At 42.5% G+C, this 22,580-nt stretch overlaps 1 long non-coding RNA gene across 1 annotated transcript in view; it reads right to left on the bottom strand.

The window, feature by feature from the left end:
- The window catches only part of LOC137544998 (uncharacterized), a 78,703-nt gene that overhangs the window by 39,952 nt on the left and 16,171 nt on the right, over positions 1-22,580 (bottom strand). The window contains exon 2 of the long non-coding RNA XR_011025959.1: positions 7,221-7,275. This is a non-coding gene — a long non-coding RNA (uncharacterized lncRNA). The remainder of the gene's footprint in view (positions 1-7,220; positions 7,276-22,580) is intronic.

Genomic DNA, 22,580 nt, shown 5'->3' with positions numbered 1-22,580 from the left:
GCTATTCAGCCTGGGGCTCCACCCCTTTGGACGCCTCAGGCTGCTGAAAGGTCTTTGTACTTTCCAGAGGGAGGTATTTCCCATACTACCAAGGACCACCTGCTCCTCGGGTGGTCCCACTCAAAGTCATTACTGTTGCACCAAACACTCACACTATATACCTGTAGGTGTCCAGAGGTTAGTTATACTTGTATTATTGGTCATTCTGCAGATCATCAATAATCGGGTATATATCTGTATTCTTGGCGATACTGCAGATCACCAATAATCAGATTCTCTCAGTGTGCTGACACCCATCGTTACATTTTATAAATAAAACATATTTTGTTATTTGATAAACAGATTGAAGGACAACTAACCTGAGAGCGCTATAAAGACGGCCATATTTATTTCCTTTTCCAGGATGCACATTGCCTGGCTGTCCTGCTGGTCCTCTGCCTCTTATGCTAAACATACACAGTTAGATTATTCCTTATCAATCAAGCCGCTGATGGCTCGATTGATAATATCCGACAGGTTCGATGACCCACCGGATAGATTCCCCGCTCGATCCCCGAGCAGGGATTGATCTGCGTACGCACGGACGAGCGGTGACGGGCCGCCATCAAGCCACTGGCTCGATATCGGCGCAAAAACTAACCGTGTATGCCCAGCGTTATACTTTTAGTCATAGACCCTAAGCAAGCATGCAAATCAGAGGTTTGACTTCTTTTGGAGAATGCGTGTTTTTGGTGTGTGATTCAGACACTACTGATGCATAAAAGATCAGCAGGATGCCAGGTAACTGACATTGTTTAGATGGAAATAAATATGGCAGCCTCCTTATCCCTCTCAGGTCAGTTGTCCTTTAAACATTCACTATTCATTAGAGTCTTCAAGTCAATTGAGCATGCATTGTTTGCAAATCATATACAATAGCTGCAAGCCAGATCTTTAGTGATCATTGACGCACGAGCAGTTGTGTAGGACATTGACACAGGAGAGTGACGGTAACAGTAAAAAAGGGCGCAGGAGGCTAGTGGACAAATCAGGCGCCGCCATTCACTACCATAATAAATATCGTTTAATGGGCATCCAACAGGAAAAAAGGGCGCCGGAGAAAAATAACGTTTTAAAAGCGGCGCCCGGAGACTTTTAATGTTTTACAACTGCTTCTCATGATTACACATTATTTAATGATTTATACATTTTTTTTAATATTATTTTTAAACGAAAAACAGTGCAATATTTTTTTAAAACATTATTTTTAAACGAAAAACAGTACAAATTTTTTTTTTACATTATTTTTAAACGAAAAACCGCACAATATTTTTTTGAAACGTTATTAATGCTTATCACAGGGGGGTCTTAGGTTTAGGCACCACCAGGGGGGTCTTAGGTTTAGGCACCACCACGGGGGTCTTAGGTTTAGGCACTACCAGGGGGGGTCTTAGGTTTAGGCACCACCAGGGGGTCTAGAGGTTAGGGGTAGGTACAGGGAGGGTTACTTACTAATTTTTTTTTAAACGTTATTATACGTTTCACTTTTTAAAAGGAAGATTAACGTTTTCACAATTGCCGATTGCATGCACATTATTTAATGATTTATAACTTTATAAAACATTATTTTTAAACGAAATATAGTACATTATATTTTTAAACGTTATCCATGTTTATCGTTTAAAACCCCGCGCCCTTTTTTCCCAGCGACCCTTTTTAACGTACGCGAGAGTGACTGTATTCCCACTGAAAAATGCATATTTAACTGCTATACTTGTTAATATTTTTCCTTCTTGACTTTCCAGCCTTGTTCCTTCTGCCACTTTGTCTTGAATCTATGTCCACATGAAAGCTTTACCCCCCTCCCTCTCCCCCTTCCCCTTCCCCCCCCAGCCATGTGAATGCAGCTTCCCTTGTGTATTGATGCAGAGGTCAGGGCAGAAGTGGCAGCCTCAGGGCGTCTTTCTGCATGCTATGGCATCGGCATATGCACCTCCATACATTGGGGATGTGTCGAACCACAGAGGGGCCACAGAAGTATGTAGTGCATTGGAAATACTGGCTATCATTTCGTGTGTATGTCCTTTAGAATGATTTTTAATTGATATGGATAACAGTAATATTAGTACATTACTATTTAGGGGCTGGGAAAAAAGGGCGCATGCCGCTAGTGGACAAAAAGGGCGCCGCCATTCACTCCCATAATAAATAGCGTTTAATGGGCGCCGGGTAGGAAAAAAGGGCGCCGGAGCTAAATAAAGTTTATAAACGGCGCCAGGAGCTAAATAAAGTTTACAAACGGCGCCCGGAGCTGTTTAATGATTTATAACTGAACTTGTGGTGATTTACGTTTATAAAATGCACCCGTGCCGAATAACGTTTATGAAAATACTAAACATATTTATCTTATTTAAATAATTAAAACATTATTTAAAGTTTTATCCCTTACTGTTTGTAAAACATTATTATTCACAAAATAAAGCGATCAGTACGTAACGTAAATTGCAAAATATTTTTTTAATCCACAATTAGTAAAACATAATTATCCACATAATAAAGGGGGGTCTTAGGTTTAGGCACCAACAGGGGGGTCTTAGGTTTAGGCACCAACAGGGGGGTCTTAGGTTTAGGCATTAACAGGGGGGTCTTAGGTTTAGGCACCAACAGGGGGGTCTTAGGTTTAGGCATTAACAGGGGGGTCTTAGGTTTAGGCATTAACAGGGGGGTCTTAGGTTTAGGCACCAAGAGGGGGGTCTAGGGGTTAGGGGTAGGTACAGGGAGGGTTACTTAGGCACCAACAGGGGGGTCTTAGGTTTAGGCACCAACAGGGGGGTCTTAGGTTTAGGCACCAACAGGGGGGTCTTAGGTTTAGGCACCAACAGGGGGGTCTTAGGTTTAGGCACCAACAGGGGGGTCTTAGGTTTAGGCACCAACAGGGGGGTCTTAGGTTTAGGCACCAACAGGGGGGTCTTAGGTTTAGGCACCAACAGGGGGGTCTTAGGTTTAGGCACCAATAGGGGGGTCTTAGGTTTAGGCACCAACAGGGGAGTCTAGGGGTTAGGGATAGGTACAGGTAGGGTTCTATGTAAGAGTAGGCTTAGGTATAGTTTTAGTAAAATTTTAGTAATAATTACTAATGTATTACAACACTTATTACGAACGTAGTTATATTTATATCATCTTTATAAACAATATTTTCAGATTTTATTATAAGAACAAACCATAAATGACGGTTATTCACAATAATATACAATTATAACAATTAAACATATATTATTGGTTTTTTTATAAACGTAATTATAAGTTTAACTTTTGAAACAGGGAAGATTAACGTTTTCACAATTTCCGATTTCATAAACATTATTTAATGATTTATAATTTTGTTAAACATTATTTGTAAACGAAATATAGCACACTATATTTATAAACCCTATTAATGATTAATTATTATTTAGAGTTTACACCCCGCGCCCTTTTTGTCCAGGCGCCCTTTTTGTACGTACGCTACTATTTATATAGCGCTGACATCTTCTGCAGCGCTGTACAGAGTTTATAGTCTTGGTACTAACTGTCCCTCAGGGGGGCTCACAATCTAATCCCTACCATAGTCCTAAATCCATCATAATCTAGTTCCAATTTTTAGAGGATAAGACAAGACATGGGAAGGACATACAAACCATTTGCAGATAGCTGGCTTTCGTGCCTGGGTCTTGTATACCATTTCACTGAGTATATACTTCACATCGGGGATTCAGCATTGCAATATGAGAGTGATATCTACCGAGCCACCGTGCCATATGTCAAATGCCTAATTGTCAAACTAAAAACCCTTGTTTTTTTATACTACTATTAGTGTCATCCTTTAAGGTAAGCCATCTCTTCATTACTTATTTTATGGGTTTTACCCTTGTTTGACCTTCTTGGCGGTTATTACGAGTCAGGCTCAAGGTGGAAGAAACAAGCCAGGAGCAGTAACCCTGAGCGTGATTCATGGTAGCCGCTATCAGGACTACGCAGCGGGCATTTTCACTCACCACCTGGGGGGTCCAGACACCGGCAGCCATTCTCCTTCCTGTCCTCAGAGTCTCTACAACCCTCGGCTGAGATTGCAGTTTGTTGTCATGATGACAGATGACGATCTTAGTACAGGGTTACAGCGCCACCCAGAGGACAGAGGGAGAACTGCAACTCTGGATCCCAGGGAGGTAAGTGCTGGGGCTGCTGCAGATCTCTCTGTGGTGTGATTTTTTTTTCCAGGTTTTAGGGTCTAAAAGCCTACAAAAAAAATTGCACCGCTTCTAGACCCTAATATCCATAAAGAATCAGACCACCAGGGGGGTTAATTGTAACTTGGGCGTCACTATCCTCATGCATATTTTTATCATTCTATTCAAAGCTAGGAATTTTGATTTGCGGTTGATTTTCTGTTAAGTCCAGATTGTTTCCGACTGATGTTGTGCAGCTTATTGCATGTTATCTTCTCTTCTAGGAAAAAAAAGGGAATAACGGGAAAGTTAATGCAAATGATTGAATTTCTGTGGAAGGAAAGCTGATAAGCTCCTCATGTTTGTCCAGAAATCAGATTTATCGGCAATATTTGCTCACTTCTATAATTATGTTCTGCCTGATTGCTACACACTTTCTTTTGTATGTTTTTCTAGACTGATATGGAGTTATTAAAGGCACAATCTAGATTAGGGTGATATAAAATATGTGTGTGAAAATTCACATTAAAGAGAGTGTCATATTTTTGTGTGGTGTTTGGCTCACATATTTGTTTAGTAATATTACATTTTTTGGGGTGACTGGAATATTAAAGATCACAAATGAAAATGTGATATTTGTTTAGAGCTCCACCTGCTGGATTGACTGACAAGCTCTGTAAGTACAGTGCAGATCGCTCCTGCCCCCCCAAAAGAGGGTGCTAAATAAAGGTCGACCTGAAAAAAAATGCATATAAATATATATGTATGTTTTTGGGATGTGGGAGGAAACTAGAGTGCCCGGAGGAAACCCACACAGACATGGGTGAAAACTCAGTGCAGATAGTGCCCAGGCTGGGATTCAAATCGGGGATTCAGCACTGCAAGGGGAGAAAGCTAACCACTACGGCACCATGCTGCCAAAATCATGTTTTGTTTTTTCTGGCTCTTTTCATGTACTTAGCACCAAGAAAGGAATACCCTCACAGGTTGTTGTTTCAGTCACCTGGGAACTTGAATTGATCCACTATTACCTAAGACTCCTAAAACCTCAAAACCATTTTGCAGATTACTTGCATTGATACTATGTATTGTAATTTGTGTTGTAATTTCCATAACTGGGTGGCAGCCAACTCCTGGTGCCTGTTTTGTCTTTCAGAAGTCTTTTCATTTCTTGTTCTATAATTTTTTGTTGGGTCCATAAACTGAGATGTCTGTTACTCGCGGTGCTGCCGGTTGTTTATGGTTTCTATGGTAACAGGTACATCCACACGTCATGTACACACTGCCTCCCACTGGTTGGAAGACACGTCTGTCTCCTGGTGTTCGCCATAACCAGGCATCACGTGGGACACAAAAAAAGTTGTAAGCCCCCCCCCTAACACTCCCTCCTGCCTGCATAGTTCCCTCACTTACTAGCAAGGATGTAACTACAGGGGAGCAACCGCAAGGGGGGGCACAAAGCTTTGAGTGGGTCCCCACTTATAACTTTCCTCCAATAAAGGGGCCTGTCCCTCAGATCAGCTGTTTTTGTGGTTACACATGTTATGGGTGTAAAGAATATAATGGCCACTCTTGTTTCATGACATTTGCTTGATGGGTCCATAGGCTTTGAGGATCATCGAAGGTAGGCAAGGGAAAGGGTGCGAACATTGGGGGCTCTACCAAAGTTTTTATGGGGGGGGGGGGGCATGTTTTCTAGTTACGTCCCTGCTCGCTAGCCACATCTTAGTTCACATTGTGCAATATCATGAATGCATCTGTTTACAACTCTGTGTATGCACTTTCCTCATTGCACTGAACATATTTGAATAATGCTGCCTCTCCCACACCGGCCTTTTTTGTTCTCTGGAATAAAGTAACTCATCATAGGCCAACCCCTGTTACAGGGGCAATATGGTGAAAAATTGTAAAATTTAAAATATGTGCAAACATAGACAAATAAGAAGTACACTTTTTCTAGAGTAAAATGAGCCATAAATCATTTTCTCCTATGTTGCTGTCACTTACAGTAGGTAGTAGAAATCTGACAGAAGCGACAGGTTTTGGACTAGTCCATCTCTTCATGGGGGATTCTCAGCAAGGCTTTTATTCTTTTTAAAGATATTCCCTAAAAAGGATGTAAACAATGATGCCGGCCAGCTTCCCTGCTCACTACACAGTTTTTTGGCATTTGGACAAAGCAACTGCCATTCACTAAGTAGTTTTCAAAATAAATACATTCCAGAGAATCCCCCCATGAAGAGATAGACTAGTCCAAAACCTGCCGCTTCTGTCAGATTTCTACTACCTACTGTAAGTGACAGCAACATAGGAGAAAAGTAATTTATGGCTCATTTTACTCTGGAAAAAAAAACGTACTTCTTATTTGTTTTACAATTTTTTGCCATAGTGCCCCTTAAAGTCCAAATCATGAAGGCCGATGTTAATTTTTTGTGCCCCTAGGCCAGTGATGGCTAACCTTGGCACTCCAGCTGTGACAAAACTACAAATCTCATCATGCCTCTGCCTCCCCAAGTTACGCTTAGAGCTGTCAGAGTATTGCAGTGCCTCATGGGACTTGTAGTTCCACCACAGCTGGAGTGCCAAGGTTAGCCATCACTGCCCTTGGCTAAATATGTTGTGACTCGTCTTTCTTGTTCCGCAGCACCACTCCCATTCCATGTGCAGCCCGCTCTTCCCTATGTATCATCCATGTACAGCACCCCCTTTCTTTCATAAACAGCTCCCTTGAGCAGCAGTTTTCTTTTTCACGTCTTACTCCCCATGTTCCACCTCCTCTTCCACATGTAGTAACTCTTTCATGTCCGGGTGCCGTTTGGCCTGCAGCTGCCCAAGGCCCGAGCCTTTGGGGCCTTTCCAGCCCTGCAATTCTCCACAACTTTAGGGAAAAAGCAGCATTCTTTCCCTTTGGCTGCTCTGTGAGTTATTTTGATCTACCAACCTAGAAGCTTTCCTTCCAAAGACTTGTTCCTCATTAATTCATTTCTTTCTATTGTCTCCCTTTAAAATAAAACAATCACATGTTGTCACACTTACCCTCATCCATATTATCTCTAAGCTGAGTTAATGGCTTCAGATGGTTAACAGAAACCTTTTGGGAACAAAAAAACAAGCAAAAGCGGATTAGTTTACTTATAATTAGCTCCTTCATCATGGATGGATCCAAATAAAATATTTGATACAGCAAAGTAAACATTCAGAAGAAGGGTTGATTTTAGAATATTAATTAGTGTCATTTACACGGGATAAAAAAAATAATAATTTACCTGTCACTGGAAAAAAAATTGCTTAACTGTTGTGTTTGTTGTAATGCTGGTATCACTATTATTAGAAATTATATCCATAAAGTGACACTAAAGCAAAAATAAACTTTTGAGATAATTGATTGTATATGTAGTATGGATAATTAATAGAACATAAGTAGCAAAGAAAAGAGGCTCATATTTTTATTTTCAGTTAAGTAGCATTTTTATGGCAGTGCCTCATTCTGTCATATTTGCATTTTTGAAACCACACTCTGCCTTTTAGGCCTCTTTCACAGTGCGACGTTTAAGTCGCACGTTAAAACAGCATTTAACGCAGAATAACTCACTGCAATGAAAAATCAATGCCCCTTTCACAGTGCACACGTTGCGTTGGTGACTAACACTGCACGTTAAGTGAAAGTACTGCATGCAGTGCGTTATACACGTTATTAGCTGCCCTAGACTGTTTGCACATGCTCAGTAATGACTTGGAAGCATACTTTTCATTGCCTGTATAATCTACTGTATGCGACGATAACGGGACATTAAGTTGCGTTGTGACTTTTTGGGGGCGTTGCGTTGTAATTTGCGTCGCAATTTAACTTTAACGTCGCATCAAAACGCAACGTCCTACTGTGAAAGAGGCCTTCAGCTATAAAACAAAGCAGAAATAATGAGCCGTTGAACTTTTCTGCAGGAAAACTTTACTGTTTCTTGGCTGTTTAAGTGTTTTAGAAAACAGGACCAAATTGGTCGAATAGCTGAGAAAAGCTTTTTCAAAATCTTTTGCAAAGATAACTACAGGTAGTCCCCGGTTAACGTACGAGATAGGGATTGTAGGTTCGTTCTTAACCTGAATCTGTTCTTAAGTCGGAACATTGTGCCAACTCTGTCTCCTGTACCTCCTCTGTGCCCCCCTGTGCCTTCCGGTATCCTCCCTCCCCTGTGTCACCTCTGCCCTTTGTACCTGTTTATACAAGTTTAAAAAGCCATTTTTTCTTTGAATTTTTTTTAAATCAATTTTCTCAAAAACTACAAGTCCAATTTAAAAACATTTTGTTTTTGACTTGTTCCCATGGAAACACAGAACCCCTGCCGTTCGTATCGGCAGGTTGTTTGTAACTCGGGCGTTCGTAAGTCAGGGACCACCTGTACTGAAGGTTTTTTTAACTCTTCCTGTACTGGAAAACAATATGATACTCTTTTCCTCGCTACTAATGTTCTATTTCAATAACAATTCATTTTCTCATGAGTTTATTTTCGCTTCAGGTTTGCTTTAAAGGGAGAACCAATGTGCCCAGCCATTACACATCTGCCAAAGAGAATCAAAATGATAGAACTGAGTACATTTAAAGTGAATTGGAACCGCATTTAAAAAAATGAGACAGATACTTACCCAAGGAGAGGGAAGGCTGTGGGACCTATAGAGCCTTCCCGCTCCTCTCCTGGTCCCCTCGTTCCAGTGCTGGCTCGCCCGGTAGCAGTATTTGACTAAATTAGTCAAATACTGCTTTACCCGGCCGAAGGAGGCTTCAGAAGTCTTCAGGGAGCCCGAGTGCTCCTGAAGAAGGGCGGCCCTGTACTGCGCCTGCGCAAGCACACTCTCTTGCACGCTCACGACTGTGCAGTATGGAGCCGCATGTCTTCGGGAGGACACAGCTCCCGAAGACTTCCAAATACCCTTTTGGCGGGGGATTGAAACGGGGGAGGGGAGCCAGCACAGGATAGAGGGCACTGATAGAGGAGACGGAAGGCTCTATATGACCCAGAGCCTTCCCTCTCCTTAGGTAATTATTTGCTTCTTTTTTTAAAAAATACGGTTCCCATTCACTTTAAAAGAATTCCATCAGGCACAGGTAGCTTCCTTTTTCTAAAGTATTACCTTTCAAAATGTATAATGCCAAGTGTGATTGAGGCCCCCTCGATCATATAAACAAGTAAGCACTTGCAGCTAGGCTACTGCAGAAGCCAAGTAACTTCTCACAAGTAGGGAGGATCAATGAGATGCAAATTTTTCCGAAATAATGCACATTTTTTATGCAAATGTATGCAGCATGAAAACGGGCCAATCCATTTAAACCCAGGTTTAAATGGATTGGTCCATTTTCAAGCTGCATATATTTGCATAAAAATTTGAATACATTTGCATCAACTCGGAAAATGTTGCATATCTGTGATCATCCCTACTCACAAACAAGGGCGTAGCAATAGCCATAGCAACTGCTATGGGGCCCCGGAGCATAGGGGGCCCAGGTGGTGTTTAATGTATTCACCACTAACTCTCTGGTGTTCCTTCACCCTCTGGCTTTGTCTCAGTGCCCATGAACTATGTACAGTGTTGATTGCATGATTATGTAAATTGCCCCAGCTAACTCATACCCACAGGGTAGGGGCAGGTGGCATTGGTTAATAGTGCCTCCATCTGAGGGGCCCCATGAAAGATTTGCTATGGGGCCCCATGATGTCTAGATACCCCACTGCTCACAAGTCCTAGCAGTGCACAGAGCATCAAGAAGGTGATGTTCCTAAAACTTACATGTTTGGATCACTCATTGGGGTTCATGCAAAAGTGCTATTAGTGTCACTTGTAAATGAGTGAGCTCAGTCTTTAGGGTTAGACTATAGGCAATGAATGCTATGCATGGACACGCCATTGGGGTATATCCAAGGTGTGTACTGTTTCTGTTGAGAGAACAGGAGGGATGACTACTTTACACACGTACGTTACGTTACGTTACAGAGGGTGGGGTAAGGAAGGGAACAATGCACTCACTCTTTGGCGTCATTTAGGCTGGTTTCACGGTGGGACGTTAAAGTCCCACGTTACAGCAGCCATTAACGCAGCCTAACTCACAGCACTGTAAAATCAATGTTGCTGTTCACAGTGCACACGTTCAGTTACATAGTAACGCAGCACGTTTAAACAAAGTGCTGCATGCTGTACGTTATACTGGGCTAAGCCCCGTTAGACTGTTTGCACATGCTCAGTAATATTGGAGGAGGAGGTCTCCCCTCCTCCTCCGCGGCCAGCCACATGGCTAATTAATATTCACTGCACTGTGATGACTCGTGGTGGGACTGTAGTGTTGTATGGATCATGAATGAATCGTTCATTTGATCCGGATCTTTTTTTGTGAGTCGAATCATCCAGATCATCACAATGAAAGATTCGGTTCACAGGATGTCTGTCTGGAAGAAACAGGAACATACATAATGTACAATGCAGGGAAAGTCCTGTCCTGCTAGTCATTTCACCCAGAGTCTGCTTCCCTAGTAAAATGATTCAAATGATTCGGTTCAAAGATCCGGATCTTTTCAATGATCCGATTCAAATGATCCAAATCCTTAAAAAGATCCTGACTTCCTATCACTAACCTGGAGCGGCTGCTTTGATAGCTGCATAACGCAGCTCAATCTGACGTCCAACTTCAACACCACCATGCGTTGCGTTAGGGGCACGTTATGCGACCATAACGTCCCCTAAAACGCAACGTCTTGGTGGGAAAGTAGCCTTAAAGTTATGGCTCTCTAGGTAACTTTGTAGGACACCTGGACATACACTAGATTTTCAGCCCAAATGGCGAGTATGGGTATGGTTGAAGAAAACAAACAAAAAAAATGCACACCTTAGTGTGTGGATCAACTGATGCAGGATTCCAAGGCAATGAAAATCCAGTATCAGAAAGGAGGAATCCGCACAGTCTTCAGGAACAAAGCAGCAAGTTTATTGTCCCATGACACACACATGCAACCAAATGGCCGACAATCGTTTTGGGGCCCTGGGGTCCACCTTTGTCAAGGCATAGGACAGAAAAAACATGTACCATGTCCTATGTCTTGACAAAGGAGACCCTGGGTGCCCCGAAACGATCGTCGGCCATTTGGTCAGATCTTTATTGCATGTGTGTGTAATGGGACAATAAACTTGCTGCTTTGTTCCTGAAGACTGTTGTGCAGATTCCTCCTTTCTGATTATAGGTATGTTTGGACTTCCAAACCAATAAGTCCTTCGTTCCCCATTATTGAGGGGGTAAGACGGAATATAATGCATCTTTACCACCTGTTAGCTGTGATACAGACTTTAATCTAAAAGGAAAACACAGAGAAATACACCTTGTATGGATTTAGAGAGTTTAGCAGCCTATTTAACTCCCCCTCATTTGTGACTCAGGGCCCGTTTCCACTATAGCGTTGCGGAATCGCCGGCGAATCACCGCAGGCAAATCGCATGCGGGTGCGATTCCGCATGCGGTTTTTGCCGCGATTTCGCATGCGATTTCGCATAGGTAAGGCTGTATGCGAATTTAACCATGTCACTGCCTGTGTAAATTAACATTAATACCTATGCGAAATCGCTGCAAAAAACGCATGGGGAAAACGCATGCGATTTCCCTATTAAATACATTGCGTGCGATTCGCCTGCATTCCACATGCAGGCGAATTCTGAGGGCCCTACCCTGCAGACTTTTTCTGCACAGAAAAACGTGCGGGGAAACGCACAAGTGGAAACAGTCCCATCCACTTGTACTGACTGTGCGAATCCGCATGCGGGCAACGCATGCGGATTCGCGATAGTGGAAACGGGCCCTCATCACCACTGCAAACTTCTTGCAGGATTTGTATCAGCTGTAAGAAAGGAATCTTTTTATTTAAAGGGGAACTGAAGAGAGAGGTATATGGAGGCATGTTTATTTCCTTTTAAGCAACACCAGTTGCCTGGCAGCCCTGCTGATCCTCTGCCTCTAATACTATTAGCCATAGCCCCTGAACAAGCATGCAGCAGATCAGGTGTTTCAGACTTTAAAGTCAGATCTGACAAGACTAGCTGCATGCTTGTTTCTGGTGTTATTCAGATACTACTGCAGTGAAACAGACCAGCAGGGCTGCCAGGCAACTAGTATTGATTAAAAGGAAATAAATATGGCAGCCTCCGTATACCTCTTACTTCAGTTCCTCTTTAAAGTGAACCTGAACCGAGTAGAATTCTTTAAAATAAACACAATGTACCTGCAAATAAATATTACATACTTAACTCGCCGTCAGTTCTTCTCAGAATCTCTTTATATTCTTCTTACAATTTATTCCAGTTCTGACAAGATTTTGTCAGAACTGAAATATATCAGTTGCTATCAGGAATACATCAGTTGCTGTCATTTATAACTGAAAGGACAACTGATGTGCAAGTAATGTCCATATTTCCCAATGGCTCAAGTGGACGATATTACAGTTTAACAGTGTGCTGATCAGGAAGCTGTTATGGGGTAATGGGCATTATAAAAATGAAGGACAGAGAATTCCATTGATCACAGTGGACAAACAGGACGCAGGAGAGGAGAAAGAGACTGATACGTAGACTACACAGGAGGTAAGTATGATCTGTGTATGTTTATTTTGACTTGTAATTTTCAGTTGACGTTTGCTTTAAAGACTATTATGCTGTTGCTAATCTTTTAGAGCAGAGAGGAACTTCTAAGTTCATGTCCGCTTTAAGCTAATTGCAAACCACAGCAAAAATGTAGATGTCTAATTACAGGGGTGGGTCATCAAGTGACGTGTAAATGCGATTTTTCATTATGCTCTCCTCTCTGCTTTTCTGACAGCGCGGTTTCCAAAATGGAAAAAAAAAAGTCCACTACTCATCAAATATAAATATAGTTTTTCTTACAGGCTAATGGACACTTGTATGTACTTTATATGTTAGGAAATCATAAGGAGCAGTTTGATTCGCACAAGTACAGAGCCATACAAGTATGATAAGTGGGAGATGCACTTATGCCTTCCGCAAGAACCCGTATCATTTAAAATTCCAGGAACGAGAAAAGGAACTCACGCCTGGCATTCTAAAAAATAATTATGACCTTTGCAGTAAAGCTTTATCCAATATCGAATGGAAACCCTTTGATATAATGTGGTGATATAAAGTTTGATGGATGAGTTACTCGGAAGGCAGTTTAGTTGTATCGGGTTCTAAAGAATGGCCCATTCGTCAGCTACCAGCAGAGCTTTTAATGAAGCAACAGGAGACTTCTCCATAAAGGATGGCAAGTGATCATCAGACACAATTTAAGGCATTTTCTCCCTAAGATTGCATGCCTGTAATAAGAATAAAAAAAATGCAGCTAAGAAATTTCAAGTGGAAAGTGTTACTTGCCCCCTTTTAAAAAAGAAAATAATACAACCATTGTCTTTACATATATAGTGCACCACCTACAACATGGCATGCCAACGCTAGACGCCTCATTGTACATTATGGTCATCTTCTTTATTAATATGGGCTCAATTACAGATTAGCACTTTGTATTTAAATTGAACGGTATCTAATGGTCTTTTTCAAGTGATTCCTTCTGGCAATCAACACTTTTATTACATGGATATTACTGGAGGAGAAAAAAGAATGAATTGAAAAAAAGGTAATTTTGGATCGATGATTTGACACCCTGCCTCGCCTTTAGGAATGGAAGATGAACAAGTCGCTTGAAAGGGAAGACATAGTGGTCATTTCACAAAGAATGTAAAGGGATTCAATTAGAGTCAAATTATAATAACTTTTCTTCTGCACTAGCTCTAAATTCACACACATCACTTTTAAACAGCTCCATATTCTCTTCTTTCATCACAACCTGGTAAAGCTGTTTTTTTTTTCAATTTCTTGATCCATTACAGCTGCAAGAAGGGGGTGTTCCCCAGCTAGGAAGCAGCTATTTCTGGTGTGCATAGAACTACCCTCCACCCTACTACCTATGCTGTCAAAATATGAACTCTTTGTGGCCAGCACTGTAGCTCAGCATTTTTTTCCTGTAGATATACAAGTGTGAGCCTCCACAATATTATACTAGCCTACATGGTTCACGACAGGAGGACTTTGCAAAGAGGGATGAAATTTAAGCCTGTATTTGTATAATATCCAAAGTTTTAGGACTGCCTAAGCTCCTTTAGGCAAATAAAAAAAATTGTAACGTCTGAGTGGTTGCCCTCACAGCAAGCTATGTAAATTGTTTCAGAGGCAGCTGCAAAATACAATTGTAGTGGCAAATTATTTTAAGGTTATTGTAGTGGTGCTAGTCATGCAGATTTTGAATATACATTTTTATAGTACTTACAATAGGAGGTGCAGACCACTCTACTGACTTATTGGTTGTGTATGGGTAGCCCAGCAACTTCCTGAAAATGGACTTATGAGCTATGAGCTATCTATATCTAGACTTACATAGGGTCACACAAGTGAAAGTAGAAGGTGCTGTGATCTATTTCATCATGTTCTCTAAGCTGGAACTTTCATGGGATCAGAACATTCATCTGTAAGATGAATGGTAACTTTAAAGAGGAACTCCAGTAAACATTTTTACTGTTGGTAGGTGATGTAGCTGCTGCATGGTTTTTGGCAGTTGGAAACAGCTGTAAACAGCTATTTTCCACAATGCAGCAAGGTTCACAGACAGGAAACTGCCAGGAGTACGTACTTTTCTTGTTTCTTTTGGGAGGGGTTTCACCACAATATCAGCCATACAGCGCCCCCTGATGGTCTGTTTGTGAAAAGCAATGGATTTCTCATGTAAAAGGGAGTATCAGCTACTGATTGGGATAAAGTTCAATTCTTGGTCGGAGTTTCTCTTTAAGTCTTAAACTGCTTCCGGACCAAACTAATTGAAATATATGCCCTGTTTAAGATCTGTTATCTCTGGCAGGTTTTTCAATTGCCGCACCGCAAGCTCCCTCCACTACCACCGATTGCGCCGCTCTCCTGCCAATTTGCATTCAAATTTGCTCATAGCAATCACAGGGTCAGGAGCCAATGACATCAGCTCATGCGCGGCTCACCGAGCTCTGCTGTCATACCGACAGCAGAGTGAGTGGGGTTCAGTGACGGGAGAGTGGCGGGAGAGAGCACCTTCAAAACAATTTTAATTATTTCTTGATTGCTGGAGAGTTTGAAAATATCACTTAGGAGAAGACTTAGGAGAAAAAGTTAATTGCATATGGACCTATGAGTGTTGTTATCCATTGTTCTCTGTGTAGGAGATATAGGCCCATATGCAATTAACTTTTTCTCCCGAGTTATCTCTTAGGAGATAATTTTCATCTTCTCTTTAAACTAACTTTTCAGCATTTTACAATTGAAAAAGTACCTAAAAGTTAGTGAAAAACTACTATCAAAATTATTTTTAGCATTTCCTTGCTTGTTGGTGACGTAAAAGGCATTTTATAACAGGGTGTGAAAATATCACCTAGGCGAAAACTCAGGAGAAAAAGTGAATTGCATATGTGCCATAGTCTCAAAGGAGGAAGTAAGATATATATTTTGCGTCTGTGAAGATATTGGGTTATGTCTCCCGTACATCCTTCGGGTTTACAGTTACTTGTGGCTGGATGGTGTAATGGTTAAGGGCTCTGCCTCGGACACAGGAGACCAGGGTTTGAATCTCGGCTCTGCCTGTTCAGTAAGCCAGCACCTATTCAGTAGGAGACCTTAGGCAAGTCTTCCTAACACTGCTACTGCCTATAGAGTGTGCCCTAGTGGCTGCAGCTCTGGCGCTTTGAGTCCGCCAGGAGAAAAGCACAATATAAATGTTATTTGTCTTGTCTAATTTTTCTCTTGACAACTGTTGAACACGATAGGCAAGGCCATGCCTGGCTACATATCCTTAAGCAGTGGCTGGATGGTGTAATAGCTAAGGGCTCTGCCTCTGACACAGGATACATGGGTTCAAATCTCGGCTCTGTCTGCTCAGTAAGCCAGCACCTATTCAGTAGGAGACCTTAGGCAAGTCTCCCTAACACTGCTACTGCCTATAGAGCGTGCCCTAGTGGCTGCAGCTCTGGCGCTTTGAGTCCGCCAGGAGAAAAGCGCAATATAAATGTTATTTGTCTTGTCTTGAGGGTTTTCTTACGAAGACTATCGACCATGCTGAGGAAAAGAGAGTTGATTAGAGAGTATAAGCAATACTATTATTAACTGCAATAAGACTTGTGTAGCACTGATGTATGTTCATGGCAACTAATTTTTATAGCAAAGTTGTAATTTTCCTTTAAAAATCCACTGATAGATCAGATGTTGTATGACACCTGCCAAACCTTCCAGTGGCCATGGCATTGTCCCTGCACCCATCCAGTGTCCGTGGTCTTCAAACACATTTCCATGCTGTAGGCTGCAGTCTCTGCTAGCGATGCACTGAGTTAAAGAATGGATATGTGGCGACATTGTGGAATAAATTAATTGTCTTCCCCATAAACAAAGAAGCGTTCATTTGTTTACAAGAGCAATCAAGTCTATTGCTTACCGCAGCACATAAAAGAAAAAAAAAAACTTCACAATATAAAACAGGATTGAATTTTTCAGCTGCTTGACTTACAGACTTCCTCTGTGATCAGAGAACATTGCATTGTGTGAAGGCTTATTACAGATAGCGTCTTGTGCATGTTAAAGACAAAGGCAGGGAATACGGCATTAAAGTGATGCCTTCCTCTGTCACTTAGCTAATAATTATTTGAATTTGATATTTATAGAGTAATTCAGATCTTGCCCTTCATGCATGAAAAAGGCAGAAGCAACACATTACTAGGATACAATGAATGTAAATGGTAAAAAATACTTTGGTTAAGTGACTGCATCAGTCAAAGTCAATGGGAACCTGTAAAACAAAATTCCAACAGATACTTACCTAAGGAGAGGGAAGGCTCTGGGTCCTAGAGCCTTCCCACTCCTCTCACGAATCCCTCATTCCAGGGCTGGCTCCCCCGCTAGCAGTATTAGACCAATTGGTTGAATACTGATTTCTGCCGCCAAAGAAGGCTTCAGAAGTACTTGCGTGCTCATCCATGTGCAGAACAGAGCCACCCGTCTTTGGGAGCCGAAGCCTCCTCCGGCGGGGGATTCAAACGGGGAGCCAGCCAAGTTCCCATTGACTTAAGGACCACAATGATTGAAATATACGCCCTGTTTATGTGGGCTCCTGGCTGACAGGGTGTAGATTTCAATCACCGCCCGCATCGCGCATCCGTCGCTCCCTGCTGATCGCGCCGCTCAAACCCGACGTCTCTCGCCGCAGCTCACTGGCTCTGCCTGTCTCTATGACGCCAGAGCCATGTGAGCCAGTCAAGAGCCGATTTAATTGGCTCCTGGCCGTGTCTATCAATGTAAGCCGCTCCCATTGGCTTACATTGATAGACATGGTCAGGAGCCAATGAAAGTGGCTCCTGACCGGCTCACATGACTCTACCGTCATAGAGACGGCAGAGTGGATGTTAGAAGGATCCCGGCGTGCGGCGGTGATGGCGATTGCGGCGGGTATGCACGGCGATTCGTTGGGATTCCGTCGTTATTGTACCAGCAGTCTCTGGTCCTACTCACCTAAGAGAAGGGAAAGCTCTGGATCCCTTAGAGCAGGGGTGTCAAACTCAATCCCGTAAGGGGCCAAAATATATAACATACATAGTCTAAGTCATGGGCCAAATTTTTATTAAAATATAACACTATTGAAAAGTCGCAAACTAATGGCATAACTATGGGAGAGAGGGAGGGGGAGGGCTGCTCCTCTTCATTCTGCAGAGAAGTGCAGTGGATCAGTTTCATATTAACAGCACCTGCCCCAGTGCTGCTTCGGGTCTCCTCTGGTCCTCCCGACAGCCACACACCCTATGCTGCATACCTCTGGCTCCTGAGGCATGTCACATGATTGGGAGAAGGAGGTATAGAAACACAAAGCGTGCTACTGCCAGGAAAAGCAGAAGAGACACGACACCGTGTTGGAGCAGGTACCCTACTCTGCTACGTGTAGGTGTGTGTGTATGATTTACCAGTAATGGTGGGGGTTGGATCCATGGAGAAGGTCCCATGCTAATCTCTTGGGAGGTGCCCTGTGGGTTATTGCTGTGCCCTTGCTCATGCTGACGTTTCAATCAGAAGCACTGTCACTGGAACACTCCTTTGGATGGGAAGTCAGTGTGCTGTCTTTCTTTTGCTGCTTACAATGATGGACACTGGAAGCTCTTGAGGGCCACATAAAATAGAAAGGAGGGCCCCAGTCGGCTCATGTGCCTTGTGCTTGACACCTGTGCCTCAGAGCCTTTTCTCCCCTCTGTGTTCCCTAGTTTCACCACCAGAGGCCTATCCGGACTCTGACTTTAGTGGCTCTGTACTGCACATGTGTGTGCGTGGACTCACGTGTGCACATTACAGAGCTGCTTGTCTTGTCTCGGAGACCCAAGTACTTCTAAGGAGACCCAAATATGCAGCCAGTGGGAGATGTAAATGGGGGCACAGAGGGAATGGTTTAATGGATCCAGAGTCTTATCTCCTTTTAGGACAATATCTAACTTTTTCGTTTTAGTTGTCCTTTAAAGCTCAGTTTGATTAGTTAAACACTCCCTTCTCACTACTTAAAGAGGAACTGAAGTAAGAGGTATACGGAGGCTGCCATATTTATTTCCTATTAATTAATACCAGTTGACTGGCAGCCCTGCTGGTCTGTTTCTCTGCAGTGGTATCTGAATAACACCAGAAACAAGCATGCAGCTAGTCTTGTCAGATCTGACTTTAAAGTCTGAAACACCTGATCTGCTGCATGCTTGTTCGGGGGCTATGGCTAATAGTATTAGAGGCAGAGGATCAGCAGGAGGGCCTGGCAACTGGCATTGCTTAAAAGGAAATAAACATGGCAGCCTCCATATACCTCTCTCTTCAGTTCCCCTTTAACCAGTGAACCCTCCACCCCTATACACACCTCCGAGTGTCGAGTGTCTCCAACCTGAGCTTCATCTAAAGACACTATATAGCCATACAGCCATAGAGCCAAAGCCACCCTGAGCTTATTTGGCTCCAAATGGCATTGTCTTGATGCCTCCTCTCCCTACAATCTCCTCTGCCTCAAGCAAATAATATCCTGGTGTCCCCTTGAAGATCTCCTTAATTTAAAGTGCTGCTACTCTCCCCTTTTCTTGTAAATTTAGAAAGGTGTGGTATCATGCAGCAGTCTGGCCTCTAAACATAAACACTTAGTTACTACCCATCTGTAGAACTACCAGGGATGATTAGGCAGGGGTGGGACTTTTAGCTCTATGGTCATATTTGTCCCTGACTCTAACATCAGAAGCCCCATCTCTGCCTTATTCTGCCTTGTGGCCCTGCGAAGAGGCTTATTTGTGCTTTGGCCTGATGCTATTGCTTATTACCCATTGCTTGCATCCTGCTTACAACACTTTATGTTATCCATCTTAGAGGACTTCAGCTAGCTGCATTAAAGGGGCCCCCGCATACCGAGATGCATGCTGGTTTTGTTTGTATTCATTCTCTGGTAAGAGAGATACATCTCATCAGCAATATTAATCATACGTCTTGAAATTTTGAATGACAGCTGTCTATATGGGTATATAAATTTTCTATAAATAAAGCTTTTGGTACATTTTGGCGGCTCATGTATGCTACAACTTTTTGGACAGGTTTTGAATGCTGCCTGGGGCCAAATATCTATTCAGTACGAAGTCCTTGGGCAATGCTCCAGGGTAGCCTACTGAGTGGGCCTTTACTGGCTACAGCTCTCAAGAGTTTAAATTCCGACAGGAGAAAAGCACTATACATATGTTAACATTATTATTTTATAACATTTTACATTTGGCATGATATTGTTCCATAAGCAAACTCCAGGTGTACTTTAGCATTCTTTCTAGGTCCGCTGAGTTACCGTATTTTTTGGACTATAAGACTCACCTTCTCCCCCAAAAGTGGGGAAAAAAGTCACTGCGTCATATAGTCCAAATGCAGGGAGTTCCTGACTTGTGATCGCCTGCCAATATGAACCTACAACCCGCTGCAATGTCGGGGACTCCTTGTACTGTGCCCATGCAGAGGAGGACACAGGGACCCAAAGGAGCCTAGAGGAGGACACAAGGAGGACAGAGGCAGACACATGGGGGCACAGGTGGACACATGGGGACAGAGGGGCACAGGGAGACACAAGAGGTACAAGGGGGCATGAGGTACAAAGGGGCATAATCCACAAGATGCCCTTCACCATGGATGCACCAGGTTTAGGATAGAGATGTCCGCAACCGTTCGCCACCGAACACCTCACCCTATACTACTTCCGGGTCACTATGACACGGAGTAGTACGGCTGCGCTGGCCCGGCGGTGCGCGTCCTCGATCGCTCTCCTGTTGCCGGGCACTTTCCGCGCATGTGCGTGACGTCATGAGTGACATCACGCTCATGCGCAGAGAGTGCCCGGCAACAGGCGCGTGATCAAGGATGCGCACTGCCGGGGCCAGCGCAGCCGTACAACTCCGGGTCATAGCGACCCAGAAGTAGTAGCGGCCCATAGAGATTCGCCCGCGAACAGTTCGGGCCATCTCTAGTTTAGGATATATTTTTCCCGTTTTTTCATCCTCTAAATCTAGGTGCATCTTATGGTCAGGGTCTTATAGTCAGAAAAATACGGTAATACTCATGCTTACAGGTTTTGGCTAGCCAAGAAATAACATTGCATTTCTAGAGACCTGCCAATAATACCAGTACAAATAGGCAGCACAAGGAGGACAAAAATATGAACAACAAAAATGACTTTTATAACTTGATAGACGTGGATATGATAAGAAAAGTAAGCCACGTTACAAGTTCACCTGTCTGGAAGCTGTTACATAAAACACAGCATCCAATTTATTTTTAATGGTTCTTCGATACAGCAAATTATAAGCGATAGCTTTCAAAAAGCTGCACAACTATTCCACCGTAAGCCAAACTAGATGCCACAAGAGTAACAGAGTGAAACATGTTTTTCACTCCTAACTGACCTTGCTCTGTTTTGTGCAGTTTTGATAAATTATTCAATTTTACATAAAATGGAATCTGCAAATTACTTTTTTCTTTTTTTTTTTTCTGAGGCTATACCCTAAGTAACACAAAATCAATGGAATTACAGGGAACAAATTGAAATGACCAGATCTATAGGCTCTGCTTGCCTTCAGTGCTTTGAGACTCCAGGTATAAATGGTGATGAAATTTGGGATTTCCTGCAGGGTAACGGTGTAAATTGATTTATGATTGATGTATTGAATCATTATGCTATGTACAGAGATTTAACACATCAGGACATCAGGAAGCTATTTTACCTAAGGCAGCAGGAGGCACTTATAAACTGAAAGTAATGCAGCTTACGCACACTGTGAGTTTATTTGATGAATTAACAATTTTGTTACCGGACAGTCGGTTGGATGTTTGGTTTAATCAGTTATGGAATTTTGCTGATGGAGAATAAGGCGTTTTCTGAAATTCCTGGTTTGGATGAGAACTGCAAAATTGGGTCCAGGGGAGCCCCAAAACTGCCACAACAGAAGACTATGTAGTATAGCATTTGATATGAAATGAACTTTTTTGTCATTCAAAATGTATACAACAATTTGCTGCAGAAACACAACCAATTCATAGGTGGGGAACTAAAATTGAATCACTATGTAAGTGCCACTGGCAGTGTGTGGCGGGACAGAGGGGAGCTAATTTTTTGAGATAGGAAATTTGGGTTTTCATGAGCTGTATGCCAAAATCATCAATATTAAAACAATAAAAGGCTTGAACTACTTCAGTTGTGTGTAATGAATCTAAAATATATGAAAGTCTAATGATTATCAGTACATTACAGAAAATAATGAAACTTATCACAATATGCTAATTTTTTTTAGAAGGACCTGTATTGATTTGGCAGTGGCCCAGCGTTAATTACCTAAAGAATTTGACTTAAAGAGGAACTCCCATGAAAATAACATAATGAACAAAAGTGCTTATTTTTTATAATGATTATGTATAAATGATTTAGTCAGTGTTTGCCCATTGTAACATTTTTCCTCTCCATGATTTACATTCTGACATTTATCACATGGTGACATTTTTACTGCTGGCAGGTGATGTCAGTGGAAGTAGCTGCTGCTTCCTTTTTTGGCAGTTGGAAACAGCTGTTGTTTCCCACAATGCAGCAAGGCTCCCACAGTGTGATGTCAGCACCATGGTCCTGACATCACACTGAGGGAGGGGTTTCAACACTACTGTAAATCAGCCATGCAGACACCCCCGATGATCCGTATTAGAAAAAGAAAGGGGGTATCAGCTACTGACTGGGATGAAGTTCAATTCTTGGTCATGGTTTCTCTTCAAAGTCCATACCTTTAA

Source organism: Hyperolius riggenbachi, chromosome 2 (assembly GCF_040937935.1).
Source record: "Hyperolius riggenbachi isolate aHypRig1 chromosome 2, aHypRig1.pri, whole genome shotgun sequence".
Taxonomy (NCBI): Eukaryota; Metazoa; Chordata; class Amphibia; order Anura; family Hyperoliidae; genus Hyperolius; species Hyperolius riggenbachi.
Note: the sequence above shows the minus strand (reverse complement) of the source record. Positions and strands in the feature narration are given on the sequence as shown.